We start from the raw sequence: 17,714 nt of genomic DNA, 5'->3' as shown, positions 1-17,714 counted from the left end.
CTTTAAATATTTTCCTGTAACCTAGCAATAATTTTTAAATTAAATATTGAAAAATATAATTCAGATATGAAGATATTATATAAAACCCTACAAAGTACTATAAATTTTTAAAAGACCATCATCTACACATAATACATATTTTTACATCAAAGCTATAATAAAAAATAGTGAATTGTTATTTTAATAGTTGATTTTTCTATGGGGTGGTTTTAGCAAAGATGCCTTCAGGGAACTCCACTTACTCCTCTAGCTTAGCCTGTAGGTGACGAGGTAAGGAGTTGCAGTTTAAATGCTGACAAAGGATTCAAATGTAAAGCTGCACTTGAATGTGCTTAAATAATTTTGCAACCCTTCACTTCTATCTCTATGAATTATGCAAAAGCTTTTCCTTAAGTTTCATTTTAATGTATGATAGATGATAACACTGGGGGAAAAGTAAGATGAAGTACCTTGATGTTCTCTGGATACAATGTGCTATGAAAAACAAAACAGAAAGAAAATACACCATATATTTTCCAGGGTTTATCTCAATGTGATATATAGCAACTCCATGATTAGTGACACAATATGTTTAAAAGACTACCCCGCAAAAAATACTGCTATTTTATAATGTTAGTTATTTTTCTGAAGATCTAAAACTTCTCTTCCTGAGTCTGATGTCTGTTTTCCTGTCCTGATTGGTGTCACATTTTTTTTCAGAATATTATACTGAAAATATATTTTAAAATTTATGCACGATTTTATCTTTATTTTCATTATATTATCTTTAGTTCAATTCTGCAACTAACCAGCTCTATAATCAGTAATTAACCCATGAACATTATATGGTATTTATCATGTAACTGCAGATAATTTGATCAAAATCAATAAAAGTTAACACTTTCCAAGAATATGAATACCTTTTTGTGCAATTATTTTAAAGAATAAATTTTATCAGAGCATTATGTTGTTCTAAAAGAAATCATATATTTCTGTTTGGATGAAAATTATTTAATCTAGGATTACAAAAGTAAGTGACATTCAGAGAAGGCATAATATATGTATCCCATTATAGGAAAACTACCACAAAGAGGGTGGCGAATGGAACTTTTCTACTAAGAACAGATTAAAAGAAGATGTGTTACCAACTAGAAAAATGATTTGACATTATTGTATTAGTATTTTTGTTTTTGTTTGTTTGAAAGCCTTTTCCTTACAATTTCTTTGGTGAATAAATCATTCACTTTACCTACCCACAGAGATTATTTCAAAGTGATTTGCTAATCTTTCTTCATTTCATATCTAAAATTTCATTTCAGTCTTTACCTCCATGCAATTGAACTGGTAAAGTTTAGTGAATTACAATAGTAGAGAAGTAAGAGAAAATTGAATGTATAAAAAAATTTAAGAAAGTTTTACAGTTTATGATAACTGGTCTTTCGTTTTTGGAGTACCTATAATTTGTATATAAATAATAGTCTTTTACATAATTTTGTGTTTCTTGGCACAAGATTCAAAAAATACACATGAAAAATTGCTTGCAAAATTAGCATTCTGATTTTCTTGATGAGCTATCCCTTACTAACTGTTTGAATGGTCAAATCATAACATGAGCAGAAACTCAACTGAAATGCTGCCATAAAATCAGGCAAAGTCATCTGTAAGTACAAGTGCTAGAAGTATCTCTAAGCAATCAATGTTTAAACAAAGTTTATATGAATAAATGTAAAGAGGCTAACAACTGGGAGAAAATCACATCAAACATAATTTTTAAACATCAATTTGTTCTACTATGGTTTAAAAATATTCATTATTCTCACTATAGTCATCATTTCAATACCACTACGTTGGTTATATTGTTCTACATATTTTATATCAATTTACTCTTGCTGACAGTTACTTTCTTCCTTGATGTACTCATTTTCTAAATATATTCCGTCTTTGTAATTTTGCATAATTTACACAGTTAATTACCCATCCAAGAGAAGCTTAAATCAAAATGATGACACACTTACTGAACTATGTATGGTATGCTATAAATATTTAGATATTTAGCTTTTAATGTTGCCTTATGTTTGACCCCATGTGTTGTCTTATCAAATTATCTCAATGAATGCTCTAACAGTATCTGAAAATTCAGAGACAAATTATTAACTGTAAGCTAGGTTGTGAAAGGAGAATAGCACTATCAAAGAAAATCAGTTAAAGGAGTGAAGGCAAATTTTTTCAAGGAAAAATCAAAATAAGAAGAAAGAAACTTCAGTATAAAACTGTGCTTCACTCTGAATGCACAGATAAGTGGGGATTAAAGGACAAATGAGGATCAGCGGATGGAAAATTCTAAGAGGAATCCAGTGTAAGAGGGATTCTAGCCAAATTGATTCAACAAGATTCTTGCTCTTATCTTGTGATACGATATCAAGTATGGAGGATTTTCAACAAACTGACCCAGCAGAATTCTTGCTAAAACTGAACTAAATGGGCCAATGGCAATACTCATCTTCAAGCCTAATCAGAAAGGGAGCTCAAAGATATGTAACAAAGTTTGGTCAATGAAAGAATCCTGTCATCATCTGCAGTCTATTATGTGACATGAGAAATGACTTGTCTGAAAACTAGTTATCCAAACCATATTAGTTTAAAAAGCAAATGACATTTATTTATCATTGCATGGCCTAAACAATTCTCCATCTTTCAAATGGGATCTGGTTTTAAGTCATTCATAAAAAAAAAAATAATAATAATTGTTTTGCTCTCAAACTTCTATTCCTTCCAGAACCAACGTTTTTTAAAAAAGAAACTCTTCTAAATGATCTGTTACAAAAATAATTATATTTATAGGTGCTTACTGAAACATTTATGCCCTCCCCCAAAAAGCACCTTCCTACACAGTGACCTACCTGAAATTCTTATTCTCTGGAAGATCATGTTTACAGTTGTTAACACTATACTACCTTTATCACTAATCAAAGAAAATTGAAATAAAATAGAAAATAGATATAAAATAGAAATAAAATATAAATAGAAACAAACTGAATTTATTCAAATTCTACAATTTATTTGACACAGTTGAAAAATTCAAAAACACACATTTATTTGACTGCCAGAAAGTTTCTGAAAAAAGACTAATAATGGATTATTAAATCACTTAAAGAAATACAGCTTTAACTATCACACTGTATATAATAAAAACCAGAATAGAAGCTAGAAGAATATCTGGTGATATTATCATCATCTCTGGGTGATTCCTTTGTTATCCTCGTCATCATCAAAAAATTTCAAGTCTCTACTGTATTAGGTCATGAAAGCCTCAAAAAGTACCCAACAAGAGAGTTTCCTCTGCTTTCAGGAGCAGAGCAAGGAAGGAAATAACATCTGCAAGAACCAAATGTCACAGAAAGAGGCTTATTTTATTTTCACTTTGAATTAGTGCTTTTCCTGTGCAATCAATAATTTCTAAACAAGACTCAATTCTTTCTAAAATCATGGAATTTAAAGTGATACTTCACATATAGTAAATTAAAATATCATACCAATTCAAGTAATTTGTGATTTTTTTTTCTTTTCTGAATAAAAAAGAAATGGTAAGAAATAAATGGAAATGGTAGCCTTTAAAATTTAACTGAAATCAAATCAGTATCCATTTACTGTGAATTGGTTATGTCTGAAATAGTTTTTTCTATATTGTCTGTGAAAATTAAGTGATGAAACTTCTGGGATAAATAAAAGTACATTATTTTAAATCATAAAGAAATACATATAAGGAAAACATTTATGTGACTTTATCATCTAATGGGCAATATAACTTATTTTAAAAATAAATTTAGAAAGTAATATCATAATATTTCATATTGTTGGCTTATTTTTACTAAGTGGTCCCTTTTTATTATTTATACTAAGCATGTTTACACTTTAATATATGTTTTGTTTTTTTAAGCAATAACATATGATTGACTCACATACCATTACTAGCATGCTCATATCCTTAAGTGATACTTAATACTGGAGACTTATAACTCAAATATAAATTATAAAACAGAAGAGGCAATATGTAGTTGTCTATTTTAATGTCATTATTCTATTTTCTAAGTTATTTCCTATAAGAGATAGTATAAACTCCTTTGGTATCTTCACTAAGCATATGACTACTGAGTGAGTACACAGTGAAAGGTTTTAAGAAGATAAATAAGAAGATAATTACAGATAGCAACATGCTATATGATGCATATCCTTAGTTTCAAACAAGTCCCCTGAATTTTCTGAAAAACAATTACTCAGATCCACAATTGTAGCTTTTAATTACCTGTAAATTAAAAACTTAAATTGCATGCATGAGGTACCTAAGGTTTTTATATTTTAAAAAATTGCATATTCCTTTATCATATAAATAAAGATAGAATATAAGCCACTCTGGACCTAAACCACCAGATGGCTCCCTCTCATTGATTGGGGATTGTAAATGGCATTCAAAAAACTATTGTGACTAATTTTACTAATGATTGAGAGCAATCTTTTGCCATAAAAGATGTATTAAAATGAAAAAGGATACAACAAGTCAGTATAATCCTACATCTTAATAGCTTCATTAATAGACTTTTAAGGGATGACCTACTCAAACTCTTATTTTTCAAGTATTGAAATGGATCCTAAAGATATAAGGCAATTTTACCCAACACTACTGATCCTAGTAACTACTGAAGCTAGAGCTATATTCTTGATCTTCGAATTTCAGTAAGAGGGATTAAAAGTTACAAGATAAATAGTAACATTAACATCTTCTTACGGTAACTATTTTACTATAAATTGAGAAAAAGGTATATCATGAAATACATAAAACTTTAGTGAGTAAAAAATATAAAACAAACAGAAAAGAAATTCAGTATTACAGTGGAAAATCTGTCACAGGTACCCCTTTTGTCTGCCAATCCCATTTCAATTGCATTGAAGGTTCTTGGTGGAAATGTTTAACCATCACTGTGAACCTGCTGCTCTCTTGAGCCAATATTAATAAGCAGAAATACAGGGTATACACTGCTGAGTATATATGTCTATGTATTAATTTTAAATCAAGAAAACATGTAAAAAGTTCTCATCACCATTTATAACCTAACATTATGTTCTACTTCTCTGTGCTTCATTTTATGTTAATTTCAGTCACAAATGACTGAATGTCAAAATTTGGAAATGCTAAATGTAGATAACTGTAAATTAAAAGGAAAGAACAGACAAAGGTAATTCTTACTTAGTCTCTCCATCATTCCAGCATAAGATATACCACCAAAATATTAAACTGGTTTAATTTCTTTTTTTTTTTTTTTTTTTTTTTTGTGGTGCTGGGGATCGAACCCAGGGCCTTGTGCTTGTGATTAATTTCTTTGATTAAGTTAATTAGTCACTAGTACTGTAGAAGATTCAGCCCTAGTATGTCAAATGTTTAAGAGAAATAATCACCGTGAAATATTAAAATATGTTGTCAAAATGATCAAGTTTTATTTCTAGCTATTATATACCATGTTATTTGTCATATCACTATATGATTTAAAATCCATACCTTCAAAGTAAAAGGTGTCTTTATTATGCTGCCTGAACTACAAAAAGAAAAATAAGTTGATTTAGAATTCCTTTTGATGACTTCTTTCTGGTTTTCAACATATGGCTAAATTTCATTCGATAATTCAGTTCTATTTAATAATTAAAATAAATATTTTAATTAGACATTAAAAACTTTCATCCCTTGCAGGAATCTCTAATTTTGAAAAACATTTGGTTAAAATTACTTGATTCATCACAATGTCATTAAAAAAGAATAAAATGTAATGTAAATAAATATTTATTATAAATAATAAAATAATAAATTAGGAAGAAAAAATATAAGTTGGCACTCCAACTTCAAAATAATTGAAAAACTGGAATTGGCATCAGTCTTGAAAAACCAAGCTGAGCCTGTTAAAATTGCAATACAGAAAAGCAAGTGTTGAAGAAAGAAAGGGAATATGAAATTATTTTAATTGAAAGAGTATTTAAGAATTAATTTGAGGACCTCTAGTTGTTCATCAATCACCTTATGTACTTCTTTAAACATGTTCTTATCATTAAATAAACTGATGATTTTATTGCTTAATTCATGTTGAACATAAAAACTGAAAATGAGCTTACTTTCAATTTCTGTATATTTATTGTAATAAAATTTCCTTAAAATGTTGTTCAAGTTTATAAACTGCTTAGCAGTCATTTTAAAAATCTTATGTGCTCAAAGCAAGCACAAAAATCAAATAATAGTGATAGTTAAAATAAAGCACAAGAGTTTTCAGTGACAAGTTTATTTGACTCTGATAAGTTAGACACTGTTCATAGTAAAGTCAATAGGCCAAGAGTTTACTGGTGATGTTCTAAGACAAATATATTGCCTTCCTTTGACTTTTTAAAATTTATTTCTGCCCTATCATCCTTAAGTTTAGAATCTAAGAGACTTAGGTTCAGGGTACCTGCTCAGCATGTTTAGAAGAGCCAGAGAAATACACACTATGGGAAGAAAAATACCATATGTAATGAGATAATCGTTCCACATAAAAGCAATCTGAACACTGCGGTGGCCTTCTAGTACTATAGTTACCTCTAAGCCAGATTAATTTTCTCTAGTCATTTCTAGTGAAAAAAATTAGGAGTGAAAAAGATTGCTCAAGGCCAAAAAGTGTATGGCTTCTTCATTATGAATTCTGAGTCATAAACTTTCCACCTAGTGTCATAGACTTCTTCAGTCACCAAGATATTTACTTAATCCTATTGAATGTGACTCTGCATGAAATCATGATTAAGCTGTTTCTCACATACAACAAGTGTAAAAGGTTTCACAGTCTTTCCATTAATGAAGTGAGATAAAAGTTCAGTAATAAGGATCAATAGAAAACTCATATGTTCTCTTTAATTCATATCTTTAATACCTCATGAGAGTAATTCCCTGTTTACTTATCACCATTAAAACTTCATTCCCTGAAGTAAGGGTCACTCACATTTATTTTTGAAATCTCAACATCAAGTACTAATATAGTAAGTGATCAATAAATATGTTTGTTTTATAAATAAATTGGTGAGAAATAGCAAATTGCCAAAGATTGTTTATTGTGGAAATTGAGATATACAATGGATTGTCAGAATAGAATGAGTATAGCCTAGCTTTCTCAATCATTTCCTTCAAAATTTACATTTATATATTCTGAATGGATATAAACATCAATCTAGTTTATGGCATATCAATTTCCCTGAGTCTCGCCATGTTAGAAAGTTATATTAACTTTCCAGAATGTATAATATGATTCATTCCACTCTTCTCACATTCAGAATTTATGGTCCCACCCATGCCTTAAAGTTGGGAAGTTGAAAGTAAAAAAGAATATGGGCCAAATTATAAAAGTAATTTTTTTACAGTAACAATGTTATTTAAAAGATCGCTAAAAATATTAAACTGCCTTTTATTTGTCCCTTAAAATGATATTATTATAAAGCAAACTTTAACTCTGACCTCTACTATGTTAAGCACATTGTTGCCAAAATTATCAACATTCAAATTTGCAATTATCCAGACTTTTTATCATGGTAGCCTAACTATATTGATACTATCACAATTGCTGATGTTTGGTGTTCTCAAAATTCTATCCAACTCTATCACCCCAAATTATTTAAATTGGTGAAACCTTTTCTAATCAATGTGATACTCCGATTTGTTGCTTTCTACTAAAAAGAAAACCATAAGAATTTTCCCTAAGCAATTCTGTCTAGTTCTTTGTGAAATTATAATGTATTTATAAACGTAACAGGAATGGAAGCTCCCAGCAGTACTCTGCAAGATGGTCTCAGTGCACACTCAAGACATGTAGAAATCAAGTAAGTAAGAGGTTTACTAACATTTGCAATTTCCTTGGTAACAGGTTCACACTTCAAGGAATAAATGTGAAAGTCACCTTCAGTATTTTGAACATTTTAATTATTTTATGCTAGTGAATTTTAATTGGATATATGCAACTTTAAATTTTAAAAAATCATTGCCCAAATGGGTCTACTGGATAAATATTGAAAATATCTGTGGTAGATTATTGAATGTTGGTAAATTACATCAAAATTCAATGTTAAAATAAGAAAATAGATTGTATTCAAAATATATCTGTAACTAATTTAGTATGAACAAAATTCAACATCTACCACTATTATAAATTGAGGGGAAACAAGAAAAATTGAATGTTATATATAGGTTTTTAAGTATTCACAGATTTTTAACTACACATTCCACATTATAAAACAACCTAAAAATGAAAAAAGGTATATCTTAACCAATATAATATAGCAAAGACAAAAATAATATGGAAAACTTTCTCAATAATACATAACGATGTAAGTATTCTTTGAAAAGAATTACTCTAGCACCTGGAGGCTAGTTTTGTTATGTCAGTTCACCCTATGACTCAGAATTCACTGCATATAAAAGATATGCTAATATGTATATCCCTCTGAAAATCACTGTGATTCACCCTGTTACCGTACATGATACTATGTGTTTATACAAATGATTGATGGTTCTGGGAACATTTTCAAATATACTTATTACCTTATGATAAAACCACCAATCAAGGTAACTAATAGCTTATCACTCTTAATCCCATATGATACACAGTCCCTTTGCTGGAGATAGTTGCATGATGCTTATTAAAGACTTCAATGCATGTCCTTAATAAAAATAAAATTAATTTGATATGAGATGCACAGTAGATTATAGAATTATATCCATATAAATGTAATGACTGAGGACACATAGGGAATTCTACCACCTCTGTTTTAAAAGGCAGCATAGAAAAATTGTTAAGAACAGGAGTACTGGATTCATACAATCTAACAAATTGCACTGACTAGGCAAATTTTTTATCTCCTTTTTGCCTTTATTTCCTCTTAGATACTTTCATATAGATGCAAAATTCTAATGAATTAGTATTTGCTTTTAAAAATGTAATGCCTATTAAAATGAATAAAAAGCATTTTTATTAGACCCAGACTGGAAGAAACAAAGGCATATTTGGTTGATTCTTGTGATTTGCTATAAAAATAAAGAAAATTATGAAAATAATCTTGTACAATGAAATAGGAACTTCAAGAAGATGAGAATTCTACTGCTCATTAATATATCCTCCCCTTAGAATATGCATTTGGTCAATAGGCACTTGATAAGTATTTGTGAAATGAATAGTGAATGAAGCACTGCAAAGCTATTATTCCCAGACATCGTGAAGTCATTCAAAACATACATATCAAAACACTAGTAACAAATAACTACCTAATCATACTCTCACCATTCTGTGCAACTCACTATTTCACTGCTAAGCAACTCAACATGTTGTCTTTTTAATTCATCTACTCCTATGAATAATGATGAAGTCTTCCTAGCATTTTCTCTATGTATAATGGCTTCTCCTGACATATAATATCTCTACACACTTCCAACTTCTGCTTCCACTATCAACTGCTATCCTCTTCAAAATGTCCTCAACTTAAATCCCCCCAAAGCAATAATTTAATTGGTTCAGCCAGTAATATTCCAATGTAGTCTGCCTGTATTGGGCAGAGTTTTGCCTCTAGACTACCTCTTAATCTGTTAGCCATTTTATAAATTGGTTCAATTGGTTTAGATAACCACTATTCGTTTCATTAACTGTGACCAAGAATCATCTAGTGTGCAGACTGCAAAGGTAGACCATGCAATTTGGGTAGCAAAATCTTAAGAAGATTGTAAGAATATCATTAATTTGGAGACATCCTAGAAAGGATCTGTATAAATTAGCCATGTTCAATGTTCTATCCAAGACATAACATTATAATTTCATTTGGGAAAAATGTGAACCCTAAAGTATACTAAATAAAAACATAATTTGTAAGATACAACCACTTTATGTAAAAGAATAGTTTATAAAGATGTTCCTCAGCCTATAGTAAATATGTCCTGATACTCCATCATAAGTTCAAAATTGTGAGTTGAAAATACATCTAATACACCTAACTTGAAAACATCATAGCTCAGCAACACAGTACATTGTTGAGTGTCAGTTGTATACCCCTGTAACTGAATGGCTGACTAGGAACTGTGATTTGCTGCTGCTGCCCACCATTACAAGAAAGTATTAGACCACAAGTTGCTAGCTATGGAAAAAAAAGAACATTTAAAATTCCAAGTACAGTATCTACTGAATGTGTATCACCTTTGCATCATAAGGTAAAAAAATTTTAAGTCAAAACATCATAGGTTGGGGATTATTTGTAGTTCAACTACAAGGTAGTCCTAAGAGGGAAAAACATCCACTTTTTCCTTATTTACCAGTGGTGCCACCCAATGAAAATAGCACCAAATGCCAGGAGTTGCTTGTTTCCCTGTGCTGATTCATTCTTGTACCTACATATTGCCTTCAAATTAATCCCAGCTATGGTATACATTGGAATCTATTAAAACTCCTATATTCACTTAAATATATATAGTACTTCTATTTTTAATTTGTATATGCACACAAATTAAATTATTTAACCACATATTACTATTAATCTTCAATAGTGTTTATCAAAACGGGCCATTACAATTCAAAACTATTGACAATATCATTCCTAGGATATATCTGAAATTCAATTTTTCCTCAAACTATCTCAGTTATGACTTGATTCAGGGTTTCCAATTCAAACTTATTTAGTATTAAAATTATCGCAGAAAAGTGAATTCTTAAGAATTGCAAAAAGATTAAAAGTCACATATTGAATTAATCAATGCTTATTAGTCAAGAGAGGAATACTTATGGCTCTAGTCAATTTTTATAACACTATTTCTGAGATATGATTCACAGATCATAATTTTTTAAATGTATAATTCAATAGGTTTAGCATATATATAGACTTATATAGCTACTGCTACTGTAATATTTAATTTCAGAACACTCCTTACCCTAAGAAAAAAATTCACACCATTACCACTCACCCTCTGTTACCTCTTATCCCTCTCCTACCCACTGGCAACCATGGGTCTACCTATTTTTGAACACTTCAAATTTACATTTGCCTGTATGTAAACATTCCTTATAAATGAAGTCATAGAATATGTTGTATTTTGTATGTGGTTCCATTCACTTAGCATAATATTTCTAAGGTTCATCTATGTTATGGCATGTATCAGCATTTTGTTTCCTTTTATGATATAATATTCCATTGTATGGATACAAATGCTCTTATAAATTTGTGTTACAGCATTAGAAATATAATGAACAGAATAGGTGAGAACAACCTGGGCAGAGCACTCCCCTATAGGTGGGTAAAAATACCACCTATAAGCAACTATGGTTAAACTGGGTAAAATGATAGATCAATTCAGTTAATAAGACTAAAACTAGGGAATCAAAATTTGACTTAAACATTCATCTCAGAAAATATTCAATATTTAAAGTGTTTAAAAGATATAAATTTCTATAGAACTGATGTTTAGTCTCCTGTTTGAGAATTATTTTCTATATTTTCAATATTATATAGATCAGAGCCTTTTAGTTGATAAGAAGACAATCTGAGATATTATAGATCTCCTATTTTCTCTATAGTAAAATGTAAATCCAGTTATCACATTCTTCAGATTCTTTAGGACTTAGGCATATCTGTATCATTCATCAAATTACAAAATAGTAGTATATTTACTATAAAACATTTTTAAATTTTTTTTAAGTTGTCAATGGGCCTTTATTTTATTTATTTATATGCGATGCCAGGAATCAAACCCAGTGCCACACACTTGCTAGGCAAGTGTTCTGCCACTGAGCCACAACCCCAGCCCTAAACATATTTTTTGAATTCTGAGGATGTATTAGACATTGTCCATGATGTAAAGACATCCCTGCTACTTGGTTTGGCCATTCTAAAGCAGTAACTTAAAATTGTCATGAACTTAAGTCATTATATAACTTACTATGTAAATATTCTATAAATACAAATTAGTTAAAATTCACTCTGTATAACTAGAAAATAAGTGATATTAACTTTTTTAAACCGAATATTAACAAAAGACCTTATCTGAGTTCTGCTAGTGAAAAATTATAAAAAACTTGATCCTTTTTTCTGCTCAAATACAATCCAGTAAGAAAATAAAATTATATTGTTTGAACAGAAGAGAACTAAGATGTCAAATGAAAATCTGAACACAACTTTTACTCTATTTATAAACATTTGGAAGTCTATAAGTAGCAAAAACAAAAAAATGCTTTATTTCTACATTTTAAGGAACTTACAGTAAATCTGGGTAATGAGTCTAGAAAACAAACCACAAAGAAAAGCTATAGAAAACTAGCATAAAATGTAATATCATCATATTAATTCCATGCAATTTATTCATTAATAAATTAACTTTGAATCCCCTTAAAATCAAAGACCTAGAACTAGTTTCATGAATCAATACGTTATTATCTACATCATATCTGGCTAAAACTTCCCTCAGTCTTCCTAAATTTAACTCTTAAAAGCAACCTTGTAACTGCCAAACTGAATGGACACCTTCATACTTTTGATTTTCATAGACTTTTCTATGGCAGCTGTATTCCATTTTAGCGGTCTTCTCATTTCATACATGTTTTTCTTAGACAATTCCATCCAAACAAAAAGCTTTAATTATCACCCATGTTATAACAATTCTCCAATCAATATCAAAAACCCAGGTCACTGGCCTGACTTCCAAATTCTTCATAGACTACCTGAGAAATACATTCAACTCCTTTCTAATGGCAAACTTACTATAACCCAAAACATAAACTTCCTGTATTCTCTAGCTCTCAAAAACAATCAACAGATTGTGCCATGTTTTAAAGTTATCTGAAACTTCTCTCCTGCACTATTCACCTCTTACTGTAATTGATCACTGGGCATTCTGACTGATTATCTTATATCTGTTCCCTCTTCTGCTGGTATCCTTCAGATCTTGATTTTTTTCTTATTGGATTCCAAACTGGTTTCCATATCTCAAATTTCATCAATCAAATCAATCCAGAGGCCTATTTCTACAAAGGTCACATTCTGATCATGTTAGATTACTGCTTAAAATTCTCTAGTGGAACTTCATTGCTGACAAGAATAATTAGAAAGCCTTTTACTGTCTGGAAATCCTGCCACTCCAACCCCTGACCCTCACCTGGAACTACACAACACCTTTTGCTCCAGATATATTAAATCTTTTAAAAATGTCTAACATTGCCACATTTCAAGGGACCCTTTATGCAGGGCATTCTCTTAGTTCAATATATGTGGAGAACAACATGTTACCACTTTACAGTACTCAGTTCCCTTTAGAAAATATTATCAAATAAATTATAGAAAGGTACTTTTTTTCTCTCAACTATTCCTTACTTTTCAAAATACTCTTTATATACCTCTACCCTAACAGCAATTATCCTATGCTATTATCCGGTTTTTTTATTGTCTCTAAAATTTAATGAATTTCCTTAAATCATACTTTATTATTTTTAATTTTTTGTATAGTTATGAAAAACATATCAATAATTAGTAAATATTCAATAAATATCTTAATAAAATCATGAATACATTAGAGAGAAGCAGAGTAGGCCCTCAGAAATGGCAAAAGTACAAAATAAAATACCAAATTCAACCTTCTGATCAGTATTACAGAAATTCATAAAAAGCATAGAAATTCAATAAAAAGCAGAGAACAAACTTTTCCATGTGTTTTGAAGCAATGTGGCTCCTTCTTTAATTTGATTAAATACATGAAAACTTTAAAGCTATAAATGTGTAAATGTAAATTTTTGTTTAGCTTTCTAGCAGAATAAGACCAAACTGAAAAAATTAAAAAAAGCAGCAGAATGAAATTACAAAGTCAATCAAAGAATGATAGTATGTCTACCTAATCCACCCTCTATTAGAAAACATTTTTTTTTAACTTTCAGTAGACATTTTGTTGCATTAAGACATGGCCAGTAGGATGTAAGCCTCCAAGGCTCATTACCTTAAGCACATTGACAGGTTAATATGAAATTGTGATCCTGGTTGAAATTTATGTTAGAAACATTCCACAAAAAAATGATAAAACGTCAAAGAATAATTCTGATGTGTATCTTAAAAAAACTTAGGATATATTCTTATTTTCTATATTCTTAATTTCTACAAAATTAAATATGCATATTCAGCACTGTAACATTCCATGTTACTTTTTTGGGCTTTTTGATTTTGAGTAAGACATTTTCTTTCATAAAAGTCATAAACCATTAAATGAATGTTAGGCCATTTGAGTTTTAATATGTATAGTATTCTCCCCCTTGCACCTAAAGGATAGGTTCCAGGACCCCAGTGGATGATGCCTGAATCAACAGTACCAAACCCTGTATATACTATCATTTTTCCTTATTAAGTTCTTTCACCTTTTTCAGTTAGAGGAAGCACTTTACGACTTCTCTTTGCCATATCCAAATTACTAGTATCACTACTCTTACACTTCTGAGTATTGAACACAAGTACTGTGATACAAAGTCAATATGATGAAAGACAGCTATGAAGTGAGTAACAGGTGGGTAGCATACACAGGGCAGGTACACTGGAATAAAGGATGACTCACGTCTCACGCAGGAGAAAGTGGGAGAGCATGAAATTTCACCATGCTACACAGAAGTGTGCACAGTTTAAACATGAATTGTCTATTTTTGAAATTTTGTATTTAATACCCATGGACTATAGTTTGCCATGTACAAGTGAAATAGTGGAAAGAAAAAACAGACAAGGGGACAACTGTACTTCTTGACTACTTGGGCTCCCACTGCAAGTTATGAAAAATCAACCCATTCCTGTTCTGCAATTTAGAAGGTGAGTCAGCACTCATGCTATCTTTACAGGCTGAAATTCACATGTAAGATCAGGATATACAGGAAATCTACATCTGGATGGACATTAAAAAGAAAAGAAGGAAAATCATTTAAAGGGGGAAAAACAGGAAATGGTATAAATGTAAAATAGACCAGAAAAAAAATGTGAAATGAAACTGATCCCTAGAATTTATGTCACTCACCTAGATAGTATGCAAGAAGATAGAAATAAAGGAAAAAATAAACAAAAAAAAATCCACAAAATTAGGAAAAGTAAATGAGAAGTACATAATACCATACAGAGACCTTAATGACTAAGGATAACTTAGTATCTGCTTAAGTCTTACTCTACTTGATTCTTATTGAGATAGGGGTCTATCTCACCTAAGGTTACTTTAATGCTCACACCCACAAACTCACCCACATAGCCATACACCCACACCAACTTACACATAAAAGGAAGTAATAAAACAACTAAACCTGTTCTAAGAAGTAGACTGTAACACTTTAACCTGTTTTCTTATTGTTTCCTTTGTCCTGTAATTCTTGGCTCTGAGTCTGGGCTTTTAATAATTACCTGTCTCTCTCTAGTTCTTTGCAACCTTTACACCATACTGGACTTTGACACTTCATGAAGTTCTCCCTGCAAAAAAGAGATCCCACATTTCTCACTAGCTGAGATTCACCTTCAACCCCACTTCTATCTTCACAGTTAAATGAGAAAAAGAACAAAAGGGCATCCCTGGCAGAGAAAATGGTATATGAGGATTTCCTGAGGAAGAATATAATTTTATATGTTCTAGGAACTAATGGTTGCATCACATTAAGAAAAGGCAACAATGAACACTACCAATAAAACACAGTTTACTGGAGTTCTTTGCCAAAAAAAAAAAAAAAAAAAAAAAAAAGGTGAAAAGTAAAAGAAATAAGATGTAGCAGGGTAAAAAAAGAAACACAACAACTGTTTGTAAATAACTGTCTATACTAAAGTTTTTAAAAATAAACGACCTATTAAAAAAATAGTAGAGGTTTTACATTCCAGCAACAACTTATTAGAATATGTAATAATGTGAAAAAGATCCTATTTGTGATGGCAGCAACAAAAATACTGTTTCTAAAAAAAAACCTCAAAAATGATATGCACAATTTCTATACAGAAAATCATAAAAGTTGGCAGATGCACAAAAAACAAACCAGGTAATTGAAGAATGAGTGGGGAGATTCAATATTGAAAATATTTCCATATCTCCATAATTTTATCTATTAGATTAACACAAATTAAAGTCAAAATATAGAATTTTCACAAAGATAAATAATTTAATCATAAATCACTTGAAAAAAAAAAAAAGCAGAAGTCTAAAAACACCCAAGACAATTACAAAGGCCAATCAAATTATATAGCTCTTCGACAGCCTGCTCAAAAGCAGTCTGTGACTAAAAGCTTCAGAATGTCACAGGGGTTCGTGAGTAATGCAGAACTACTGAACCAGAATCTACACATTTGCTAAATCTCCAACTGTTCTACTTACATTCATTTTAAGTTTTCAAAACAATCATTTAGTATTCATCGTTGTACCTCCTCTGAATAGATTTAACCCTTTTGGCCTTTGATTATAAATTGGAACACAGGATTTCAGGCTCAAAATTCTAAGATTTAGGTGATCTATTTTGTTTTAATTCTATGTGATTTGTTTAGTATGGTCAAAATCTAATCTAAATTTTGTAGATATGTTTTCCTTTTATAAAAAGCATAACAAATATCCCAAATTAGCAATGTATATCTTGCATCCCAAAGTATACATTAAGGAATAATTAAAGAATACCATTTTATGTAATTTCTCCTATAAATCACTTCTCAGGTGAAATCCAGAGAAACAAACAAGTAATGTTACAGGTTATATACATAAGTAAAGTATTCAGGTTAGCCATGAATGCTTTCTAATAACTTCTGTTGTAAAATTCAATTCTTTTCCTTCTTTGCTCTATTTCGTGTTTCCATTTAGTGGTTGATTTCCTTATGGTATTTTATGATAGCAATACCCAACCCATTCCTGGTTTTGAAGCTTCCCCTGTTTAAAGTTCCACCCTATGGTTCCTTGTTAACTTCCACCTCTATTGTCATAAGATAAAGATCCTGAGGTATTGTTTGTTCCTTCCTTCATTATAACATTATCAATGTAGAATAGTAATATTCAAAGAACAGTATGAACATCCTTTTTCTTCTTTGTATTCCCTTTACTAACTTCATCCCTATTCTATCAAAGGTTCAAGGTGGTTCAGGATTACTAATAAAGATTAAAAATGTAAAAAGAGTCAATATTCAGGTTTTTAAGTATAGAATAACATTTTATACTACATTTAAATTACAGGCTTAAATAAAAAGCTTTGCTGAAAGGATTTTCAAAATGCTTTAAGCTCCCAAAATATAACAAGGCCTCACAGAATATGTTCCCCACCACTCAAAGTATGCTACTTAAGTATAAGGATTATTTTGAGCAAAAAGGCACTTGAAAAGCAGCATATGCAAGAAGGGCATTTTAATCTTCCCTTTTCTTCTTGAAAACAGAAGATAATACTTCCTGTGTGAAAGATGCTCTTCTTGTACCAGAGGGTAAGAAATATGCTTCAACAGGGATTCATAGTAAAGTGAATTCTACAAAACAAACAGATCTTATTAAAATAATTCTCATCTTCCTTTATTCTCCCCACATAATTCAGTTACTTTTCCCCAATTGCTTCTCTTTTTTCTCACAACTGTACAATCTAATATAAAAAAAGAAATACCTTCTGCCACTTCTTTGAGTCATTTTCTCATATGGGTTCCCATGTGAAAGAAAACAGATTAAATTTGTATGCTTTACTCATGTTAAT

Source organism: Sciurus carolinensis, chromosome 4 (assembly GCF_902686445.1).
Source record: "Sciurus carolinensis chromosome 4, mSciCar1.2, whole genome shotgun sequence".
NCBI classification, from domain to species: Eukaryota; Metazoa; Chordata; class Mammalia; order Rodentia; family Sciuridae; genus Sciurus; species Sciurus carolinensis.
Note: the sequence above shows the minus strand (reverse complement) of the source record.